We start from the raw sequence: 24,600 nt of genomic DNA on the forward strand, positions 1-24,600 counted from the left end.
TGGTTGAAACCAGGAGTCAAAAGTCAGACTCCTGATTTCAAATCTGGACAGAAGGCAAGATTAGGGGTAGAGGTCCATTCGGACCCTGCCATGGATGAGAACCAAGAGGGACATGGGCCGGAACGGAGAGGAAACAGAAGATTGGCGAGTGAATCTACTCCGGTAGAACAAGACCAAGATTTTGCCACTTCCACCGGGATCCTGGACCGGGAAGAGATGTCGGAACTATCCGACATCTCTACTGAAAATATGGCGACTACAAGATCGCCCAAAGACAACACCATGACGCTTGGAGTGACGGAGAAACCGACAATGTCATCATTGAGTTCAGAAAGAGTGAAGAAGACTTTCGGAAACTTTTTTCCATTTACCATGGGAACGGGTACAGGCGATGAAGCAGAAATCCAGGAAGAAGAAGATGACAATGACGGAAAAGGTGACTTTGGATCTAATGTCAGCCTCAAAAGCTCGACTCAGGAGAATGACGCATACACCGATAGAGAAGATGGTACCATGCACCAATTGGGCGTGGTGAGGACAAAAAGCAAGGCCACAAAAAGATCAGGCCAGTCAAGAGACTTTGTGAACATGACGAATTCGGAAATGCGAACTTCGAAGAAAAAAACACAGGGCTATTTGACGCATCTGCGGATCCAGAAGTGGATCACGAAAAGACGTTGAGGCATAGAATCAAAGCCCGAATCTCGACCAGCACCAAGCTACCTTGGATCGACAGGATGACACCACCACTTTTGACGCCATTAGTGGATAACGGAGCATCAATTGAAGAAGCCTTGACCAACCTAGTGGGAAACATAGGAGAACAGAATGAACAGATGTCCTTAAGAATGAGTGAAATAGAAAGGTCAGTTCAGGTCGAGAGAGAAAATCTGCGGGAAGAGATCAACCGAAACAGACAAGAAATTAGTAGAAGCGAAAAACGCTTGAAGGAGAGAACGGATGAACACTTGGCGAAGATTCTGTCGCGATTGACGAGGGAAGCTGAGCAAAGAGAGTTACGATTGAGAGACGACATGGAGAAGTTGAGAATTAAACAAGAGCAGACTCTTGGGACTCTTGACACGAAGATAGATGCGATGATGGAGAGGCGAACTCAGGCTATCATGGATAGGTTGAATGGGCTATTAGGCAGCAGGAGTGGATCAAAAGATGGGGAACCGAACTCGGGAGAACCCAGTAGGGAGCCGAGGGTGAGATTCAATGAGCAGCAGAACAAGAGAAGGACATATGGATCCACTAGAGGAAGGGGCAGTTCATCAGGCTATGCCACAAGGGATAACAGAAAACGGAGCCCAGACATCAGAGGAAGGTTAAGTGGCAACAGACAGACCTCAAACGAACGACCGACGCAAGATGCACATGCGACTGGAAGATGTGATTCCAGGAACAAGAGTCATGCGAGTCATGGAAAAAACAATCCCAGCGACCAGGACAGTAGGGAAAATCCAGAGCCCTTATCAGGGGGCAATGATACTCGGGCGGGGCATTCAAGAGACGCTACATCAATGGCAGGCGGTAACGCAAGAGATACGTGAACCGGAACCGGTGACTGCAGTGGATGACACCAAGATCGACTATAAGGCAGCCGCCAGGTATGCTCTAAATAGAGTCCTGCAGGTATTGGAGACAAAGGAGATCGAAAAGAAAGTGAAGCTCGAACTAGAGAATGAGAAAACTCAGGAAAGGCAAATGCTTTCGAGGCATCAGAAGTCGAAGAAAGGAAACCACTGAGTAGTTTGAGTATGAAACTGAATGTGATCTCTGGGCCTTCTGAGTTCGGATGAATAATTATTAGGTCAAAAAGAACAGAATTGCGAAAAAAGTTGGGCGAAACATAAAAAAAGAATTTTTTTTGATTGTAGAAAGAAGACGTTTTGGTTAATAACTTTGGAACAACTAGACAGATCCAGTTATTCTTGGTACCATTAGATCAGAAATTAGGTGAGCTTATTCATAGAATTATCAATTATTTAAAAAAAGAAGCGTGAAAATTTTTTAAGATTGTTTTTAGCAAACTCACTATTTCGGGAAGGTAGACCCTTCACATTTTTAATTTTTTTTTGGAAAGCCCTTACAACCCTACCAAAGGGTAGTAACGGTAGAATAAGGCAATTTTACGCTATTCTAGACAAAAAGGGAAGGCTAAGGAAACCAGAAAACCATTGTCGAGTAGAAACTAGGCTTGTGATAAGACCCTTCACAGTTAAGGTGAATTGTCAAATAAGAGGCGTAGCTTCAATCCAGAAGGGTCTTGGGAAAGAAAATATACCCTTCCTAGTTAGTTCAAACAGCATAATAGCATCGTAGAACGTATCCAGAAGGGTATTGGTTGAAAGTTTTGAAAGTCTCTGAAAAGCTATTTTTACAAACCCGGAGGCGTCCCAATCAGGTAGGGTCCCAATTTTGCCAATCCGGAGGGGTCTGATTTTTGACAATCCGGAAGGGTCCCAATTTTGCCAATCCGGAGGGATCGCAATTTTGCCAACGTGGAAGGGTCTCAATTTTGCCAATCCGGAAGTGTCCCAATTTTGCCTATCCAGAGGGGTCCCAATTTAGCCAATCCGTAAGGGTACTATTTTTGCCAATCCGGGGGGGTCTTGTTTTTGACAATCCAGAGGGTTTTTTTTGCAAAATCCGGAGGGGTCTTGTTTTGCCAATCCGGAGGGGTACCATTTTGATAAGGACTTAAGTGGACAGAAGAACAAAAAAATTAGTGAAAGGTACTAGGTTATTAAGAAACAGTTAAGGAACCAGTGACTGCACTGGTAACTTGCCTTTTATAAAAGACCAGACCAAAACAAAACAGGTCTAAACTCGGATATTCGCAACACTAAGTCTAAATTGAAAAAGAGTTTGTAACTGGTTTGTGTGGATTGAAATCCAAATCGTTTTTGGTAAAGTGATTGCCCCGAGGTTTTTAGTAGGTCTAGCTCGGTCATTCCGAAGGCAGATAGGTAACACAGGACTCAGTGGGTGCTATAGACGCCCACTTTAGAAAATTACTGCCTTCAAGTTTTGTCTGTTTGATGCAGCACCAAGCAGGGAAAGCTGTTTCTTTAGAAACAAGTTCAACTATTTAATTGCAACTGACTGAAGTACAAAACACGTACGTTCTTCAATGAAAATATTTATATTTTCCTTCATTTTGGTTTTGAATTATTAATATCTGTCTTTGATTATGTAGTGAGAGCACTATCTTTTAATAAATTGACATCATCAAACTGTGCTAGTTCCATATTTTACAATTAATAATCGATTATTGTGAATAAATTCAATACACGCTGTACTGTGATAACATACAAGAATTCGTGGTCACTATTTGAGTGAAAGTTTTGGAATTTATTGTGTTGTGTTATTGCTATCAGTAGTCAGACTAAAAGGACACTAGCAATTAATTTGAGTGTATAGGCAGTAAGAAGTGATAAAAATTGAAAATGAGTCTAGACCAGTCAAGGATACCTGAACTAAGTGATAGCTCCAGGAAATTCATACCAGAGAAACAGAGAAAAGCAATGAACGACCATTTTGTGGAAAGGATCACACGAACCCGGACCGACAAAGAGAAGAAAGTTTCAGGCAGAATAGTTGAAACCAGGAGTCAAAAGTCAGACTCCTGATTTCAAATCTGGACAGAAGGCAAGATTAGAGGTAGAGGTCCCTTCGGACCCTGCCATGGATGAGAACCAAGAGGGACATGGACCGGAAGGGAGAGGAAACACAAGATTGGCGAGTGAATCTACTCCGGTAGAACAAGGCCAAGATTTTGCCACTTCCACCGGGACCCTGGACCGGGAAGAGATGTCGGAACTGTCCGACATCTCTACTGAAAATATGGCGACAAAAACATCGCCCACAGACAACACCATGATGCTTGGCGTGACGGAGAAACCGACAATGTCCTCATCGCTTTCAGAAACAGTGAAGAACACTTTTGGAAACTTCTTTCGATTTACCATGGGAACGGGTACAGGCGATGAAGCAGAAATCCAGGAAGAAGAAGAGGACGATGACCGGAAAGATGACTTTGGAACTCATGTCAGCCCCAATAGCTCGACTCAGGAGAATGACGCATACACCGATAGAGAGGATGGTACCATGGACCAATTTGGCGTGGTGAGGACAATAAGCAAGGCCACAAAAGGATCAGACCAGTCAGGAGACTTTGTCAACATGACGATTTCGGAAATGCGAACTTCGAAAAAAAAGAAACACAGGGCTATGTGACGCACCTGCGGATCCAGAAGTGGATCATGAAAAGACGTTGAGGCAGAGAATAAAAGCTCGAAGCTCGACCAGCACCAAGCTACCTGTGATCGTCAGGGTGACACCGCCACTTGTGACGCCATTAGTGGATAACGGAGCATCAATTAAAGAAGCCTTGACCAACCTAGTGGGAAGCATAGGAGAACAGAATGAACAGATGTCCTTAAGAATGAGTGAAATAGAAAGAGCAGTCCACGTCGAGAGAGATAATCTGCGGGAAGAGATCAACCGAAACAGACAAGAAGTTAGTAGAAGCGAAAAACGCTTGAAGGAGAGAACGGATGAACACTTGGCGAAGATTCTGTCGCGATTGACGAGGGAAGCTGAGCAAAGAGAGTTACGATTGAGAGACGACATGGAGAAGTTGAGAATTAAACAAGAGCAGACTCTTGGGACTCTTGACACGAAGATAGATGCGATGATGGAGAGGCGAACTCAGGCTATCATGGATAGGTTGAATGGGCTATTAGGCAGCAGGAGTGGATCAAAAGATGGGGAACCGAACTCGGGAGAACCCAGTAGGGAGCCGAGGGTGAGATTCAATGAGCAGCAGAACAAGAGAAGGACATATGGATCCACTAGAGGAAGGGGCAGTTCATCAGGCTATGCCACAAGGGATAACAGAAAACGGAGCCCAGACATCAGAGGAAGGTTAAGTGGCAACAGACAGACCTCAAACGAACGACCGACGCAAAATGCACATGCGACTGGAAGATGTGATTCCAGGAACAAGAGTCATGCGAGTCATGGAAAAAACAATCCCAGCGACCAGGACAGTAGGGAAAATCCAGAGCCCTTATCAGGGGGCAATGATACTCGGGCGGGGCATTCAAGAGACGCTACATCAATGGCAGGCGGTAACGCAAGAGATACGTGAATCGGAACCGGTGACTGCAGTGGATGACACCAAGATCGACTATAAGGCAGCCGCCAGGTATGCTCTAAAAAGAGTCCAGCAGGTATTGGTGACGAAGGAGATCGAACAGAAGTTGAAGCTCGAACTAGAGAATGAGAAAACTCAAGAAAGGCTAAATGCTTTCGAGGCATCAGAAGTCGAAGAAACGAAAGCACCGAGTAGTTTGAGTATGAAACTAAATGTGATCTCTGGGCAGACGTTCGGGATGGTGCCACAAGGAAGCAGAAAACAGTCAATAATTTCAGTTGCGGGGCATCAGGTGATAATCAACCTAAAGGAACCCCCAGAAATCACTATGATGCATTTAGATACATATGCAGATTATCTGAGACAGGTAGAGCCACTCACTGAGTCGAGGGCTGTACGAGCGTTGTTGTCGACGGGTGGCCCTCGAACGAAGAAACTTCACGGGCGTTACGTGGAAGTCTTTGGACCTTATCAAGTGATGTTGAACGTTGACGGATAAGTATTTACACTAGAACCTATGTCACAACACATAGCGACCAAATGGGGCAGATCTATTTGAGACAGGAAGAACTCAAAGTCCGCAGAATTGGCCATGACGCCATGATGGAGCAAGACGCGGTACATATTGGATACGAAGCAGATGTGACTGCACATCTGCTCGACACCAACGGGAAGAAAATCGGAGTCACAGGGCTTCTGGACACAGGAGCGGTAGTGAGCGTGATGCCGATAAAAACTTGGGAAAGGATGGGCTTCACGAGGGAAGACCTAAATCCGACGAATCTCCGGGTGGCTGCAGCCAATCGAGGAGCGTTTTACGCAGCCGGAAGGACACCAATAACGGTCCCTCACATGGGAGGACGGGATCTTTGGATGAGCTTCCTGGTGGTAGAGAAGTTGGACGACTCCGACCAGTTCATCTTGGGTAGAGATTTTTTCAGGAATTTTGACGTTATGATTGACTTGAACAACGGCCTAATAAGGGTTAGAAACCCGGACCGGAAGTATGTTAAGAAACCAATTATTAGAAAACTAACTGATGAAAATAAGGTACCAATCTTTTTAGATAGAAAGGTAAAAATGTAGCGCGGAAAAGCTGTAGTAGCAATTTTTAGAATGAGAAATTTGAATTGTTAAGTGATGTTAAACAGGTTTGTTTGTTAACGAGTCCAAATAGTCAAAGTTCAGTGACTTTGGGCCGGAGCTTCTCGGGAACTCGAAACGGACTGTGTGTGAGTGTGTTATTGAATACACTGGACACCACGGTTTCAATACAGCGTGGAAAAAACTTGGTTGTGCCTTGCCGATGAGGACCGAATATGAAGCGACACAAAAGAAGACTGCCCCTATCGAAAGACTGCCCCTATCATGCCAAAAAAGATATATTTTTAAAAAGATTTAATAAATTTAAATCTATTCATAAACGAAACGGACGACGGCTTGTCGAGCTGCTCAAACTTTCCGGTATGCCCCTCGTCATATGAACTAGAATCTGACAAACCGGTTTTGCCAGAAAAAGAACACTTAGAAGGGAAAATTGGCGCGGGAGATTTTGAATCATTTCGGGCGGTTTTAAATCAAAACGCGGATGTATTTTCAAAACATAAGGCGGATATCGGTTGTTGCAACTTCGTCGAACACGAAATTGAATTAGAGGAAGGTGCCGTTCCCCATAGCGAAGGCGCAGGACGAATGACCTCGCATAAATCAGAAGCGTGACGAGCGGAAATAAAAATGTTGCTCGAATACGACATGATAGAACCCTCTAAATCCGTGACTGGGCCATGACTGGGCCATGACAACCCATTTTTGCCATAACAGGGCTTCCGGGGTAGTCATGGCAAAAAACAAAGGGGGCAGCTTAGGTTCTGTTGCGACTTTCCTTACTTGAACGCGGTGACAATAAAAGACGTGTACCCGATACCGCGAAAGGACGAAAGCCTCTCAAAACTTGGTGAGGCCAAGTTCTTCACCACTCAATGAGGTCTTTGGCTACTTGAAGGGAGCAGGCTTGAAATGCAAACTATCGAAATGTGAGACCCTCAGGGAGTCAATCAAGTATCTAGGAAAAATGGTGGACAGGCATGGTGTGAGACCGGACCCGGACAGAGTAGAGGCTGTGTTGACATGGAAGGCTCCCAGAGTGGACACACAACTCATGAGTTTTCTAGGATTCGCCAATTATTACCGGGAGTTCATAAAAGGATATGCAGACAAGGTGTATCCCATGCAGAAGCATATGCGCAATAAGGGAAAGAAGTTCGAATGGAACGAAGAAGCACAAGCTGCCTTCGAGAAGATAAAGCGGGAACTGTGCGAAGCGCCAGTGCTAGGCATGCCTACAGAGAAGGGCATGAATGTTCTTGACACAGACGCATCAGTAGTAGCCATCTCAGGAATACTGCATCAAGAGCAGGAATGGAATGGAAGAACTGTTCTCCGTCCCATTGCATATGGCAGCAAGGTGTTAAGTGACACTGAGATAAAATATGGTGCACCGAAATATAATATAAAAATATATATAAATAAATATAAATGCAGAAATGTTTTCATTTGTCACTTTCGTGGAAAAGTACCGCGCATACTTGGGGAGCACTCCCTTTAAGTTACGCGTGGACAACAGAGAGCTATCCTGGTTGAAGCCATTCTCGGTGGATCAGAGTTATATTGGCAGATGGATAGTAAGATTAGATGGCTACCACATGATAATCGAGCACAAGATGCGTGATAAACACCAGAATGCTGACAGCCTCGGCATGAACACCGAGTTTTATGAAATATTGGAACAGAAGCAAGCCAATCAGGCAGAAATCAAGGAGGGGTTCTCGTTTCTGGACAAAGAAATTATGAAGCGCTTCCCTTGACGAGATGGTTAGACAAGTCTGGACATCCAATCCCAGGACATCATGAGTTACCTGTAGAGAAAGCAGCCGAGATAAAGATTCTATTCAAGAAGGACCCGGTGCCCTTTTGATCTGTTGCTGCGCTCAAACCTGGTCCAGCAAGAAATCTCTCGCATGAACAAAAACAGCCTCTCCTTATTGGATAAAACGGTGCAGGTCACACCGCAAGTGATAAGAATGCTGGGTGGATTGTTGGAGAGAGAAGTGACCAGAGATGACCCCGAGTGGGCAGCAGCCATGGCATCACTGACAGTCTGCGAGAAGGTGAAGATCATGCCGTCAAGACGACAACACAAAGAAAATGAAAGGGATTGTAGGACTATAGTTCAGCAATTAGTGTCCTCGACACCCCAAAATGTCTTGACAAGCACATCATACAAACGGAAAAAACAGGTGAAAGGGACACAAAAGAGAACAGTCACCTTCGAGGATCAAGATCAGTGGGGCGAAGAGGTTGATTGAAACCTGGAGCAAGATTATTTGTCCGGGGAGACAAACGGTGAGGAGAGAGGGCGAGTTCAGGATCAACACCAGGGACAAGAAAGTTTGTCCGGGGAGTCTGATGTAGAAGAAAAAAGTTCCTGATAAGGAACAGGACCTGGAGGATAAAATTTGGTCCGTGGAGTTCAGATGGATGAACAGAACACACAGAACGGATCCGGAGGAGCGAACGTGCTCTATCGCAGAATCTTCAATGGATGACAACTCCCGGAACTCAGGAATCGACACCTACTCAGACAGGAAATCGAGCTCAGGATCGGTGCTGTCAGAGCTAGCGATCCACACACTACTGGTGGAGACTCGAGCAAGGGATCTGGACAGGGAGGTATATCAAAACCCTGACAGTGATCGCTACCTCATACCAGGTGAGAGAGTCTTTGACGACGCAGCAGATGATCTGGAAAAACTAGCGGCATCGAAATGCTCGATAAGTTTTTTGCCACAAAAAGAGGTAGTCAGGACTGATCTTCAACCGTTCGAACAAGAAACACGACCGTTGGCGAAGATTTGCTGCGTTAAAATGGAAAATGACACGCATCAGCCAAATGCAATGAACAGTCATATGAGGGTCATGAAGACGTACTTGAAGGCGAGATACAGACTCTCGGACCTACTAAGAGCGCAGAGAAATGACCGCGTGACGAGCAACCTAAAAAGGTGGATCGAAAATGGAGATCCGGACAGAGGTGACCTGGAGGAAGACAGTTACCGCATTCTGAGACAGTGTTTTATGCAGAAAGAGGGAAGGTTATATCTGAACAAGGACGGAATTGTGGTTTGTAAGAGAAGAGAAGAAGACAAGGTCCTGCACTAATATAACGCGATAGTGTTACCGCAACTCTATCAGACAGAACTTTTATTCAGGTCACATGATCAGATGGGCCATCAGGGAATCGGCAAAGTGTACCAGAGGATCCTGAAACTCTTTGAGTGGCCTTGAATGAAAAAGGCATGCGAGAAGTGGGTAGCAGCATGTCTGTCATGCCAGCAGGTCAAGGATCCGAGGAAATTCTGAATTCAACGAGGTAGTGCAGATTGATCACCAAAAGATATGTATGACAGACAGTGGTTACAACAAGTCTTGGTCATGATAGAATTACTTCACGAAGTATGCAGAGGCCGTGCCCTCCATAACTACCTCAGCAGAGGAGACGTGCGATCACCTAATCAATACGTGGATAGCGAGACATGGTTTCCGATGACGTTTCAATTGGATAACGGAACAGCTTTCGTGGGAGAACTTACGAAAGAGCCAATGAGGCGTTCACACGTGGCTCAAGCTCACTCCACGACATACCATACCGAGACGAATGGCTTAGTGGAAAGGCAAAATCGAACATTATTGTCGATGCTGAAGGTATATTGATCATTGTTCCAGGTACTTGATCGATTGCGACAGATATCTTCCACAGGTTATGGGAGCTTCCAACAGCCCGCAACACTCCACCAACGGAGTTAGTCCACACATGATGTTAACTGGACACGAGAAGTCTTTGCCCTTGACTTTCTTTTACCCAGAGTTTGAAGGGAAAAAAACATCACCACAAGTCTACGTAAGGGATGTGATTAGACGTCAACAAGAACTAAACGACTTCTGTAGACGGAACACTCAGCAGGCAAAGGCAAGTCAGAGGAAAAGATTCGATAAAAAAACAGCTGGTGCAAAAGCTTACTCGGTAGGAGACTATGTATGGGTACTTCAAAAAGTTATACCACCGAAAGGAACGAAAAAGCTCCTAAAAAATTGGAAGGGACCCTTCATGATTACGGAATTGCACCACGAGGGGCGTTTTTATAGACTGAGTACCGGCCGAGCCGCTCACTAGGAGAACATTAAGCCACCCAGCTCATCGACAGATAGACCCTGCCTGTGAGGTCAATGAGAAAGGGACCAGGGGAAAGAACGATGGAAATGAGGTCGTAGAGGAAGGATCAAGTCCACCACTGGACCTGGATCGAAATGAGGTGATTGAAGCAGATGAAGAAACCTTACCCTACGCTGAGGAAGACTGGCAAGACCCTGAAAAAATGGAGGTCCCCAAGAATTTGGAACTAGATCTTCCGTTTACGATACAGACACGTCAGAGTGACAGGACAAGACTGACGAAGAAATACAATCCTTACGGAGATAACTTCGTTATGGACAAGATAGATCTGAAGAAGATAGTGGAAGAAGCAGTGGGTCTAGAAGAAATAACTGTGTCACAGGACATCGACATAGTCGACCATCACGACGAGTAGTGGGTCGATGACCGGTCCAAGCCCGAGGTAGAATTCGACGATGAGCAACAGCAATCCTATGAAAAAGACTTGACGAATCTGTGTGTCTTGGCATGGCGGAACGAAATGACGTCGGACCCAATGGATGAAATAAATAAAAACCGAAAGGGATGATCCTTTCTGAGCTGCCCAGGGAGGGCAATTACTCTTTCCTGCTTCCAACCTCGATTTATTAACCGGTATGCAATCGACGGGGACATAGATGGATAATTTTTTCCGGGGAGTGGGGGTAGGACTTACCCACACTGAAAAATTATTAATAAAAAAATTAAGAATAGCAATAGAGACCGGTGATCTAGAAGAGAAACAGGCGAGGACCATAAGAAACCGGACATAGGTAGAGTAGTTGAGTCATATTTTAGCAAATGAATACTCAAGTAGCATAATATTGACAGATAGCGATTCTATACTCACAAACAGAACATGTGCGATAGCGATGACAGCAGACATGAATTTAAGACAGCATTAGCAGCGGACTTCAACAGAGAAAATAAAAACATAGAATTCCTTTGGAAGCAAAGACCAGGAATAGTAGGCGTAGCAGCTTTGCCTCCGGCGCCGTCACAGATACCGGGAAAGTACTTATGCTTCTTGGTGACGAGGGCGACGGAGAAGCGGCACATGGACTCGGAAAACCTAGTCTTGTCCTTGACGAGATTGAGAGACGTCCTCGTGGAAAGGGAAGTGAACGAACTCTCGCTTCCGGTATACGATCCGAACCGGAGACGAATGCATCCACGGGACCTGTATGCACTGATACACGTAACCTACTCTGATACTAATATACAAGTATACTTATATAAGAAACATTATTTAAGTATAGGCTGAAAATAAGTTGCATGCAGGAAGGCGTCTTAACAAATGTGTGTTGTGTGTGTTATGTTATGTTACCTGTTATGTTAATAAAACCCTGGGTAAGAAGGAATTAGTGACCATGAATAACCGTATGACAATCTTAGGAATAGATCCAAAGTTTGGACTGTCCATTCTTAGGTCGAACTCAAAAAATTTTAGTAACAAACTGATTTTAATAAATTTTAGGATAAAAATCTTTTTATCCAACTGTTTTAAATAAATTTTAATATAAAATTGGAGTAAAGCTGACAAATGTGATAATCGTGACCTTTTTTCTAGATCCTGATTGAGCATTTAATTATTCACTTAATTCATCAAACTGATAATAGAATCGAATCTGAAGGAACATGGACAACTTCAACTTGAACGAATTGATGGACCTGGCAGAGGCATATGTGGGACCAATGGTAGATGCGATATATCATCGGCTGATGCATCGAGACTTCGCTCTGGAGGACCCGAGGTAGTCATGTTGCTGACTGCCTTAATAAACATCTCAGGTTTGATAACCGTGGGGACCGCCCCACGGAAGTCTTATTGATGGCAGCACATGGAGAAAGAGGAGTACTAGACCGCCCGAACATGAGGGTAACGAGGTAGAGAAACGGGGCTCTCTCAGGAAGTGACTTGGCGAACGAGCCTGGATTGGGAAGTTCCCGGACCTACCAACCTGGTGAGATGCCTCTGCCAACCAAGCCTTGGCCCGGTCTGAGAAGGATGCATCAGGAGATGAACAGCGAGGCTGCCTCGTCTAATTCACAACTGAGAGCAGCTGTGCCACCAAAGACGGCGAGAGTAGAGGAAGATGTTTAGACGAACGAAAACATGCAAGATCTTAACGGAACGATGGAAGAACTGGAGAAGACCAGAACGGAGCTGGTCGAAATAACCAAGACCATGCTCAGTACAGAAGAAGATAGAGACATGTGGAAAAGTCAGTTTGAAGATTGTAACAAGAAACAGGGTGAAGAAATAAAGCGCTTGAGGCGAGAATACAAAGAGCGAATGGAGCGGCTGAAAAATTATTAATAAAAAAATTAAGAATAGCAATAGAGACCGGTGATCTAGAAGAGAAACAGGCGAGGACCATAAGAAACCGGACATAGGTAGAGTAGTTGAGTCATATTTTAGCAAATGAATACTCAAGTAGCATAATATTGACAGATAGCGATTCTATACTCACAAACAGAACATGTGCGATAGCGATGACAGCAGACATGAGTTTTAAGACAGCGTTAGCAGCGGACTTCAACAGAGAAAATAAAAACATAGAATTCCTTTGGAAGCAAAGACCAGGAATAGTAGGCGTAGCAGCTTTGCCTCCGGCGCCGTCACAGATACCGGGAAAGTACTTATGCTTCTTGGTGACGAGGGCGACGGAGAAGCGGCACATGGACTCGGAAAACCTAGTCTTGTCCTTGACGAGATTGAGAGACGTCCTCGTGGAAAGGGAAGTGAACGAACTCTCGCTTCCGGTATACGATCCGAACCGGGGACGAATGCATCCACGGGACCTGTATGCACTGATACACGTAACCTACTCTGATACTAATATACAAGTATACGTACATAAGAAACATTATTTAAGTATAGGCTGAAATTAAGTTGCATGCAGGAAGGCGTCTTAACAAATGTGTGTTGTGTGTGTTATGTTATGTTACCTGTTATGTTACTAAAACCCTGGGTATGAAGGAATTAGTGATTATGAATAACCGAGTGACAATCTTAGGAATATATCCAAAGCTTGGACTGTCCATTCTTAGGTCGAACTCAAAAAATTTTAGTAACAAACTGATTTTAATAAATTTTAGGATCAAAATCTTTTTATATAAACTGTTTTAATCCAACTGTTTTATATAAAATTTAGTATAAAATTGGAGTAAAGCTGACAAATGTGATATTCGTGACCTTTTTTCTAGATCCTGATTGAGCATTTAATTATTCACTTAATTCATCAAACTGATAATAGAATCGAATCTGAAGGAACATGGACAACTTCAACTTGAACGAATTGATGGACGTGGAAGAGGCATATGTGGGACCGATGGTAGATGCAATCTATCGTCGGCTGATGGATCGAGACTTCGCTCTGGAGGACCCAGAGGTAGTCATGTTGCTGACTGCCTTAATAAACATCTCAGGCTTGATAACCGTGATGACCGCCCCACGGAAGTCTTATTGATGGCAGTATATGGAGAAAGAGGAGTACTAGACCGCCCAAACATGAGGGTAACGAGGTAGAGAAACGGGGCTCTCTCAGGAAGTGACTTGGCGAACGAGCCTGGATTGGGAAGTTCCCGGACCTACCAACCTGGTGAGATGCCTCTGCCAACCAAGCCTTGGCCCGGTCTGAGAAGGATGCATCAGGAGATGAACAGCGAGGCTGCCTCGTCTAATTCACAACTGAGAGCAGCTGTGCCACCAAAGACGGCGAGAGTAGAGGAAGAGGTTCAGAAGAACGAAACCATGCAAGATCTTAACGGAACGATGGAAGAACTGGAGAAGACCAGAAGGAAGCTGGACGAAATGACCAAGACCATGCTCAGTACAGAAGAAGATAGAGACATGTGGAAAAGTCAGTTTGAAGATTGTAACAAGAAACAGGGTGAAGAAATAGAGCGCTTGAGGCAAGAAAACAAAGAGCGAATCGCGCGGCTGGCGTTGACGACAGCCGTAGAAAAAACTATACCTACAAGGAATATTCCTCGTGGGCAGTCCCCGATGGAACTTTTGACGCCTCGCGAGTTGAGTCAAACGACGGAGACGCGACTCCCAGCTACAACTGGTCGAGTGACAATCCCGGACACGAGTGACACCCTAGGTAGAGAAGTCGAGGAGCAAACGGTGAGAAAATTGATAGAAACAGCTGGACGATTGGTCGCTAATAGGAATGCGCCGAATTCCGGGGTCACTGCACCCTATGGAACAATCGATGACAGGGGCAGAGTACAACTCTTCCAAGAGATGATGACGAGAACGGGAGTTAGTGATACAACGTTAACGACAAAGAGCTCTAAGGTCTCAGACAGAAAGATACGAGAAATGCCGATGAGGAAAGTGTCCTGAGTGATTGACGTGCAGAAGAACAACCAGTTGAAGTGTTGCGTCACAGGAGTTCCGGACACGGATTCGCGAGCCTGCTTCAATCGATCCACTTGTAGCCCAGCAGTAAACCTGCAGCAACCGCCACTTGGGACATCACATCTGATACTGGGTGACAGCTTAGTGAGAGTACTCCAGAATTTGAGGACCTCCTGGATCACTACGGTGATGGCCTTTGGAGGTGCAACGATAGCCCAGCTATTTTGGATGGTGGAGCTGATGAACCCAGGGAGGATCCTTAACATAATGATCCTAATAAGGACGAACAATGTATCAAGAGGCTCTGATGAGGAAGAGGCACAATGGGAGTCGATGATGGTGTGCCTATTTACTACTCTCTGGCATAAGTTCAAGTGCGCGGTACTGACCGTCTGCACCGTACCCATGAGCACAAAGACGTGGACAGCAACAGGAAGAAGACATAATGAAGGAGTCATCAGGTGGAACAACATCCTGAGAAATCTTGCGAGTCGGAATGCTGGACGGTTGATCCTCATGGACATTGAACATGAACTGAGAGCTATAGATCAGGCCAGACTAACCACTGATGGGATCCCCTTCGATAGCATTGAAGGACAAGCCTGGTTGAACCGAGTCTTCCAACAGCGACTGGATGAAATGGAAGTCAAGCTCTTTGACACGGGAGTGCTGAAGAAGGAAGAAACCACTAATGAGCCGGCAATTTCAACCTTTGTGCGCTCTAACTTAGAAACACGTTTGGGAACGGTCCCAGCCGTGACCTACAGGCCGCAAAGCTCTAGCGAGCCAGGGCAAAGGACAGATGTACAAGATCGATTGGGGGAAGCGCCAATGAGAAGAACCGTCCATCCAAGACGAAGATTAGGACCTGTCAATCCGACCGCGGAGACGACCAGCACCTCAAGATCAGAAACAAGATCAGAGACGATGAGTGCAAGTCGAGAGGAGCGACGTCCAGACAGGAGCTCTTTGATGTGGTCGAGGCCCATACCTTCTCCCTGGCATTCATACAAACAGGATCTGATGAAATTGAACCTTCAGACGGTGAAATTTGCAGCAGATGCCCTGAGAATGTTAAATGGAGCGAGATTGTCTGTCAACGGACTGTGTTCAATAACAGGCGTGGAATGGTTGATAGCCGCTGGCATAAACTTCAGCTCTACAACCGCCTTGAGATTTGCCGACTTAGAGGGTCTGCCCTCAAACAATACAATGGGTCCAGTGAATGCAAGACCATTGCAAGATGTGAAGCTGAATCACGATGAAGGAAATCGGGAAGAAAGACCCGGAAGATTCTTGACGACGAGGGCATCAATAGGACAACATGTAAAAATGAACAAACGGATAAAAGCATCCCCAGGTCACGTAAAAGAAAGAGCGTACCCGAAACAAGAAAACCAAGAAGGTGATGTTCAGAGATACGGTGGATTGAAGGCGATCAAGAAAGATGAGACCATCTTTGCTGCGTATGACAAAACAGAAATGAGGAAGGCAAAGATCATGGTATTCGCGAGCTCAGAATTTGTGTATACCTCCAAGTCTCTGTTTTGGCCTGATGTTATAATGTTGGCAGCGGTCGACCTGGACCTAATGCAGTCTGTGTCGATGCCAATCGGGGTACAATGACAGGCAGAAATGAACCCAATCACAATAGTATTTGCTGGCTTGAACGACCATCTACACAGTAGGGGTTTCCTGAGCAGACTCAAAGAGCCTACGACAGCCGAAGACGCTGTATGGCTGGCTATAAAGGATGTCCTCGAATCAATGGGTGAAGTAGTAGACACCCCAAAAGAAGGTGCCTTCACAAAGATAATACCGAGAGCCGTGTTTGCACTGTCTTCGGGATATGCAGAGCTCCCGGATGGACTGAAGCTTGTATATGCGATGGTAGCTTTGCTCTCAAAGGAAATATGATGTGATCATATCTGCCCCAAATCGCGGAATAGAGATGGAGAATCTGAGGCCACTCAGGGCTGAATTACCCGCGGTGTGGTCTGACATCTCAAATGCGATGCGAGGATTTAAGGACAATTCACTACTCAAACTGAAACCAGGAATTGACGATGACCATAAAGTGATCGCAGCGATGTCAACTGATTTATGGTTCCGAGGAATGGAAATGAAGGAGGAAGGAGAGAGAAGAAAGAAGTCCAAGGAGACAAGAGCTCACTTGGAAGCGATGCTTTTGAGAAGGAAACCAGAGGCTAACAAATGGCTGCACTTGACCTCTCGGATAGCAGCATTGGGCGCGGATGCTATCGAGCGAGGCCCAATGATGATCAGGAAAATCCATGTCTACCTAGTGAAAGAGGTAATCCTGACCAAAAATGCTGAAGAGAAGTCAGCCGAGTTCGTGAAAAGAGTGTTTCAAGTGACCCTGGAAGCTTTCTGGACACAGAATGTGAAGGGAGAAGAAGGCTCTGACCGGACTGACAGCATGCTGGAAGGGCTAGGAGCTGGATGGACCGCGTCCTTCTTGAAAAAATTTTACCCCTCGCTTTCTCGATATCTGATAAAAGCATTCCTCCAGGCATTCGTAGAAGTATCGATCGTTGAATTACTAGCCCTGTTCGTGACGTTTGGAGCAGAAAACTTTGTGAAACGGCCAGCGATACTGCTCATCGAAGGAGTGCAGAATTTGGGACTAGACACAATTCTAACTTTGATCGCGATAACGCATGGAAACTTGGCAGGATTGATGAATTTGACACGCTATCCAGTGCAGATGAGTGAGAACGTGAGGAAATTCGATGTGAAGCGATCCACGGATTCCTGGAAAAAGATAAAAGATTTGCGACATACTCTTATCTAGTACCTCCTGCAGCAGAATTGCTTTGGAATAGGAGAGGACGAAACTATTCAACGGGAGGAAGATGTGCGACGCCATAATGGGGGCGTGCCCCTGCTAACTGATCTGAGCTTAGCTATGAGGACCGATCCCTTAGCATTGATCAGAGGAGCCACGGAGTTCGTGACGTTTATATATGGAACTGCAGTCACGTTTGCGTTCCCTGATGTTAAGGTGGAAGCATACAGGAGGTCGGTGCTGCACATGAACCTCATATCAGCAGTGGACGGAAGTGCGCTGAATTGGTGTGAGCAGCATGTACTGCGAGAGCTCATGAGCAAAGACCTATTGTTTGCAAAAATATCGGAGCCAGAGATGATGGTCATCAAATTTGACGATCACTTCCGTGATCGTATGGGAGAAGTGGACAGAGGACACATTGAAGTTTTCCCTAAACTCTGGAATCTAAGACCCTACGACAAAACAATTGGCGAGGTCACAAGAATTCCTCGAATGGCTGCAGCATACCTTAAGGTGAGAGGAGAGAGGAAAGGCTGGGGTGATTACAAGAAACTGCCGGAGGAAAGCCCTGATTACCCCCTGATAAGAAGGATGCTGCTCGGAGCAGTCTCTGCAGTGCAAACCCCTAGAATGGGAGCCTTTGAGACTAACGAAAGGAGAATGGCGAAAATCTCTGAAACGATGGACCCGTGTTTTGTGGGCAGTAATGCTGCAGTGCTACAGTATACGCAGTTTGCTTACATGGATGACGCAACTAGGAGACGAATGAGCAATGCAGCGACTCCGAAGCCTGGGAGGTTTGACGAGGAATGGGCGAAACTGGATCTAGCGCCTATGATTATGAGAGGCAAGGCTGACTAACCAGAAGCCTCCTTAATCTTAATGAGTGTAAAACTAGGGTTAACGGGGGGAGGAACCCTACAGACTAGAACCATGCTAGCACCCTTCGACCATGAAGAAGTCAAAGTAGTTCATGGAGAGGACAAAGATCAGTCAGCTGGCAGGCTAGTTGTGCCAAAATTTCCTGATGGGGCAAGGGAAGAACAGCAAGGGCACTCAAGTTCAGGAAAAAATCCGAGACAGGCCGATGGGCAGGGAGGAAGCCGTCGATCGGAAGAACCTACGCAACAGGATCCTGATCAAGCCGAGAAAAAAGACGATAAGGCTTCGACAGGAGGGATGTCCAGCCTGGGCTTCAATTTCCTCAGCGATTTTGAAAACGGCATGGACGCGTTGGAAGCGACGACTGAGCCGCCAGACGCTGGAACCTCCGTCGGCCTTCATGGGAAGGAACCGGAACTTGCCGGAGAGCAGCTCTCCGAGCAATTCCAAAAATACCGAACAGAAACTCTTGATGGAATCACCAAGGAGAAGAAGAACAGAAGACTCTGCCAGAGTACCTTTCTTGGGAGCGTTTCCCGAAGAAGAGTGGGAGGTGCATCATAGAGACCATAAAAATAGGACGGGATGCAGAATGGACAGAGTAGCCTTCATGGAAGAGGTCTGGACTGTAGTTCAGAGCTACGGAACCCAGCCTATTTTGGAACTAGTTCTCAACTGACCACTAATGCGGGAAGTCCTTGACAAACTCAACGAGTGTGAAGGAAGATTGAGCGAGTTGTTGATCGACTCGGCCACTGACGAAAGTGCGGCAAACTATCCTATCAAGATGAGGCCACAAGAAGACAAAGAAGAATTGGTATATCTGTCAAGAACCCGGAAGGGAACGATGCGATCAAAAATTGTGTTTGACAGAATGAATGAAATGAAGAGGAAACTGGGCAGCAAGGTGACATTGAGGAAAGCGGGAAAGACAAAGGTGGATTCCAAAATCTCGATGATAGCTGTCAACTCTGCGAAAAGAAAACGCGTCGAAGAAGCTGTGGACTTGGGACAGGGTGATGATCGAATGCCTGGCACAGACAGGATGTTGACTAACATAGCGATGGTGCCACCCATTCTCATGGCAGGAGAAAAATCAGCCAGTTACAAAACCGAGACGAGTGACCGCACTCTGACTGAAGCAACGTTAGAAATGGAGATACTCAGCCAATGTGGAGCGAGTACTCTTAAATACTTCAAACCGTTTCCCATGAATCACGGAAAGGGAAGCGTCGTAGGACAGCTAGTCCCAGTGGAAGAATAACCGCCTGACAGTGTCGGAAACTGAATCGATTGATGAACCCGCCTGTGGATACATGGAGATGTTAGAGTACAGAAATTCGGCCAGAGGACACTTAATGGCTCTGGAAGACAAAAGTGCCAAGGAAGGTTATTTGGAGACGATGATGCAAGGCACCACTCTGAAGCAGAAGGCATACGGGACTCTGGTATTGTCCTAAATGGACGCAAAATCGATAGAGCAATTGGTGAGCTTTCCATGGAGAGCGGTAGTGTTACGATACTTCGAAGAAAAAATGAGAACCGCGCCGAAGATACACGCTCTGATAGCAATACCTTACGTGAAAACAGAGCTACAAATGAGGTTCACTTGGTGCATGATTGGACTGACTCGCGGGGAATATGATTCGGAAGAAAGTAAAAGAACGAAGGGAGAAAAGATGTTCTTAATGACGAGTGTGAGGGATTTGATGACCCAAGAAGGAGCAGCAGTAGCGTGCGCGAAGCGGAGAGACGCTCTCTGTTTCGTTCGATTTATGATAGAATAAATTTTAGTGCCAGCATTGAACACTTGCGTCAAGATGCTAAGAGAAGGCGATGAACCAGGGAAAGCCTTGCTCTTGCTAGCACTTTTGGATATATATCAGAGCAAACCAATGCGAGTAAATATGAAATAAACCTTGGAACTAGAACCGATGAAGAAAATAGACAAAGTAAATAGGTTCTCAAAGAAGGAGCTGAGGCTCACTAAGGAGTCTATGGGAGCACTGTCGAAATCCAGTGAATACTGTGGACCGATCAGAAAGAAAGCATACAGTTACATATCCGGAATCATAGGGATAGTGTACAACCTCTTCATAAATGAGGCATACGCGATTGCTTTTTGATTACGAGCAAGCAGTGTTGCTAAGATTCTGGACGTCAAGAATTGCAACGATAGGAAGCGCTACTGATCAGCAGATCAAGCTGGGACTGGTCTTGGAGCAAATCTGACAACCGAGTGGAGTTTGGATTGGGATTCTCGGACGATTTACTGAGAACGAGCTTAATGGTGGTATGGGAACTGATGAAATCATCATGGTGTCCTAGTCCCAACGTTGTTTCAGAATTACGTGCGACACAAGACTTGCAGAAGACTGTAACTTGCGTGACCTGAACATCATCTATAATTTGATGACGACAGCCTCTAAGAGCAACAGAGAAGACAAAGTAGAATTGCCTGGCTGGAGACCAGAGGACTGGGTCGAGGCTGGTAGCTGTCTGGCAGAAGTCTGTGGAATGAAGATCACATCTGTGGAGGTCTGGATTGCGTAAAGACCCTAGAGAAACAACATAAGCAATTGACGATATTGTTTGGGAACATTGTGATGAAGGCGAAAACAGAAACGGAACTGATTGCAGATTGCCATGGAGAAACCGAGGTGAATCTAGTGACTGCACCAGATTTTTACAGCATGTTTGGTTCTTTAGAGTCACTATTGAATCTAGAACAAAAGCATGAAATGGTAACGACCATCAGTGTAGAAGTGTTTCCAGGAGTGTTGCAAACCGAGCAGAATTATATTGGAAAGTGGAGAGAAGCGATCGAGGCGGAAATGACCATCCGGCATAGTGGAACTTATCGTAGACCGACGGCAGCGAGATATTTAGTGGGATCAACTCTAGCTCCAATGTGCAAGAGCAGATACCAAGTGCATTTCGTAGCGGTGGATGTGAAAAGTACGAGAACGATTGTGGATCAAGCCTTCTCAGTGTCAAAATGCGTAAGACTAGCAAGAATGTCAAAAAAATCTTATGAGCAAAATGTTCTCAGCAAACCCGGAGAGAACAAAAGAGGAGTTAGAATCGATACTGGGAAAAAAGTTCATGCGATACGCCAGTGTGAACTTCAGTGACTTTGAAAGACAAAAGCAGAAAGGATCAACAGTCACGGATTACAATGCAGTAGATGAGAATGATGATTTCCACCGAGCTTCGGGAAAACGTAATTGGAGGAGCATCATGTCAACACATGATGATTTCCCCTGCCATTGCTTGCTACAAACATGGTGGTACCCCGGGCGTAGTAATCTGGTGTTGATCTGGGACTGTGGAGAGCTGCTCTCCATGGGCTTACCAGATTCCTCACAGCCCATAAAAATCGTAATAGTAGGAGTTATGATGGCGATACGATGGCTGGAAGCTCATGTAAAAGAGAACAATAGACAGGAGGCGCCGACGAAGGAAGAGGTACAGGAATTGGATTGTCTAAAAGATTAAGATCTTTTTGAGACAAAGTGCAAAATCTTGAACATTCCGATGGAAGTGAAAAAGATATGGGCCAGAAGACGACTTATGCCATGGTTTACAGCCAACATTACTGCATTGTTATACGAATATGCCAAGAAACATATGTCGAAGCACAGCAGAGTGTGCAGTGCATATCAGCTGGTCATTGGGGCAGGAAATTTTAAGCAAGCTTTTGTGACTCATGAAACTACAAGATCGCCCACAGACAACACCATGATGCTTGGCGTGACGGAGAAACCGACAATGTCCTCATCGAATTCAGAAAGAGTGAAGAACACTTTCGGAAACTTCTTTCCATTTATATGACGACCAGCGATCCTCGACCCAGATTTTCCCTCCTGTCCAGCGACCAGGAAAGGAGGGAAAATCCAGAGCCCTTATCAGAAGGCAATGATACTCAGGCGGGGCAATCAAGAGACGCTACATAAATGGCAGGCGGTAACGGAAGAGATACGTGAACCGGAACGAACCGGTGACTGCAGTGGATGACTCCAAGATTGACTATAAGGCAGCCGCTAGGTATGCTCTAAATAGAGTCCAGCAGGTATTGGCGACGAAGGAGATCGAACAGAAGGTGAAGCTCGAACTAGAGAATGAGGAAGCTCAGGAAAAGCTAAATGCTTTCGAGGCATCAGAAGTCAAAGAAACGAAAGCACCGAGTAGTTTGAGTATGAAACTAAAGGTGATCTCTGGGCCTTCTGATCTCGCATTAATAATTTTTAGGTCAAAAAGAACAAAATTGCGAAGAAAAAGTTTTTTTTTTCGATTTCAGAAAGAAGACGTTTTGGTTAATAACTTTGGAGCGACTGGACAGATTCAGTTATTCTTGGTACCATTAGATCAGAAATTAGGTGAGCTTACTCATAGAACCACAAATTATTTAAAAAAAGAAGCGTGAAAATTTTTTAAGATTGTTTTCAGCAAACTCACTAATTCGGGAAGGTAGACCCTTCACGTTTTTAAAAATTTTTTGGAAAGCCTTTACACCTTCCTACCAAAGGGTAGTAACGGTGCAATAAGGCAATGTTACGCTGTTGTAGACGAGAAGGGAAGGCTAAGGAAAACAGAAAACCATTGGGAAAGAAAATACACCCTTCCTAGTTAGTTCAAACAGCATAATAGCATCGGAAAACGTATCCAGAATTGGTATTGGTTGAAAAACTTGAAAGTCTCTGAAAAGCTATTTTTACAAACCCGGAGGAGTCCCAATACGGTAGGGTCCCAATTTTGCCAATCCGGAGGGGTCTTTTTTTTGCCAATCCGGAAGGGTCCCAATTTTGCCAATCCGGAGGGGTCCCAATTTTGCCAATCCGGAAGAGTCCCAATTTTGCCAATCCGGAGGGATCCCAATTTTGCCAATCCGTAAGGGTCACAGTTTTGCCAATCCGGAAGGGTCCCAATTTTGGCAATCCGGAGGGGTACAATTTTTGCCAATCCGGAGGGGTACTTTTTTTTACCAATCCGTAGGGGTCTCTTGTTTTGCCAATCCGGAGGGGTACTATTTTTGCCAATCCGGAGGGGTCTCTTGTTTTGCCAATCCGGAGGGGTACTATTTTTGCCAATCCGGCGGGGTACTATTTTGATAAGGACTCAAGTGGACAGAAGAACAAAAAAATAGTGAAAGGTATAAGGTTATTAAGAGACAGTTTAGGAACCAGTGACTGCACTGGTAACTTGCCTTTTATAAAAGACCAGACGAAAACAAAACAGGTCTAAACTCGGATATTTGCGACACTAAGTCTAAATTGAAAAAGAGTTTTCGGGAAGGTGATTGCCCCGAGGATTTTAGTAGGTCTAGCTCGGTCATTCCGAAGGCAGATAGGTAACACAGGACTCGGTGGGTGCTATAGACGCCCACTTGAGAAAATTAATGCCTTCAAGTTTTGTCTGTTTGGTGCAGCACCTAGCAGGGAAAGCTCTTTCTTTAGAAACAAGATCAACTATTTAATTGCAACTGACTGAATTACAAAACACATACGTTCTTCATTGAAAATATTCTTCTTTTTCTATATTTTGGTTTTAAATAATAATATCTGTCTTTCATTAGGTAGTGAGAGCACTATCTTTTAATAAATTGACATCATCAAACTGTGCTAGTTCCATTTTGTACAATTTGGCGTGGTTAGGACAATAAGCAAGACCACAAAAGGATGAGACCAGTCAGGAGACTTTGTGAACATGACGAATTCAGAAATGCGAACTTCGAAGAAAAGAAACACAGGGCTATGTGACGCACCTGCGGATCCAGAAGTGGATCATGAAAAGACGTTGAGGCAGAGAATCAAAGCCCGAACCTCGACCAGCACAAGCTACCTGGGATCGACAGGGTGACACCGCCACTTGTGACGCCAATAGTGGATAACGGAGCATCAATTGAAGAAGTCTTGACCAACCTAGTGGGAAGCATAGGAGAACAGAATGAACAGATGTCCTTATGAATGAATGAAAGGGCAGTCCACGTCGAGAGAGAAAATCTGCGGGAAGAGATCAACCGAAACAGACAAGAAGTTAGTAGAAGCGAAAAACGCTTGAAGGAGAGAACGAATAAACACTTGGCGAAGAACCTGTCGCGATTGACGAGGGAAGCTGAG

Source organism: Symsagittifera roscoffensis, chromosome 6, assembly GCF_963678635.1.
Source record: "Symsagittifera roscoffensis chromosome 6, txSymRosc1.1, whole genome shotgun sequence".
NCBI classification, from domain to species: Eukaryota; Metazoa; Xenacoelomorpha; order Acoela; family Convolutidae; genus Symsagittifera; species Symsagittifera roscoffensis.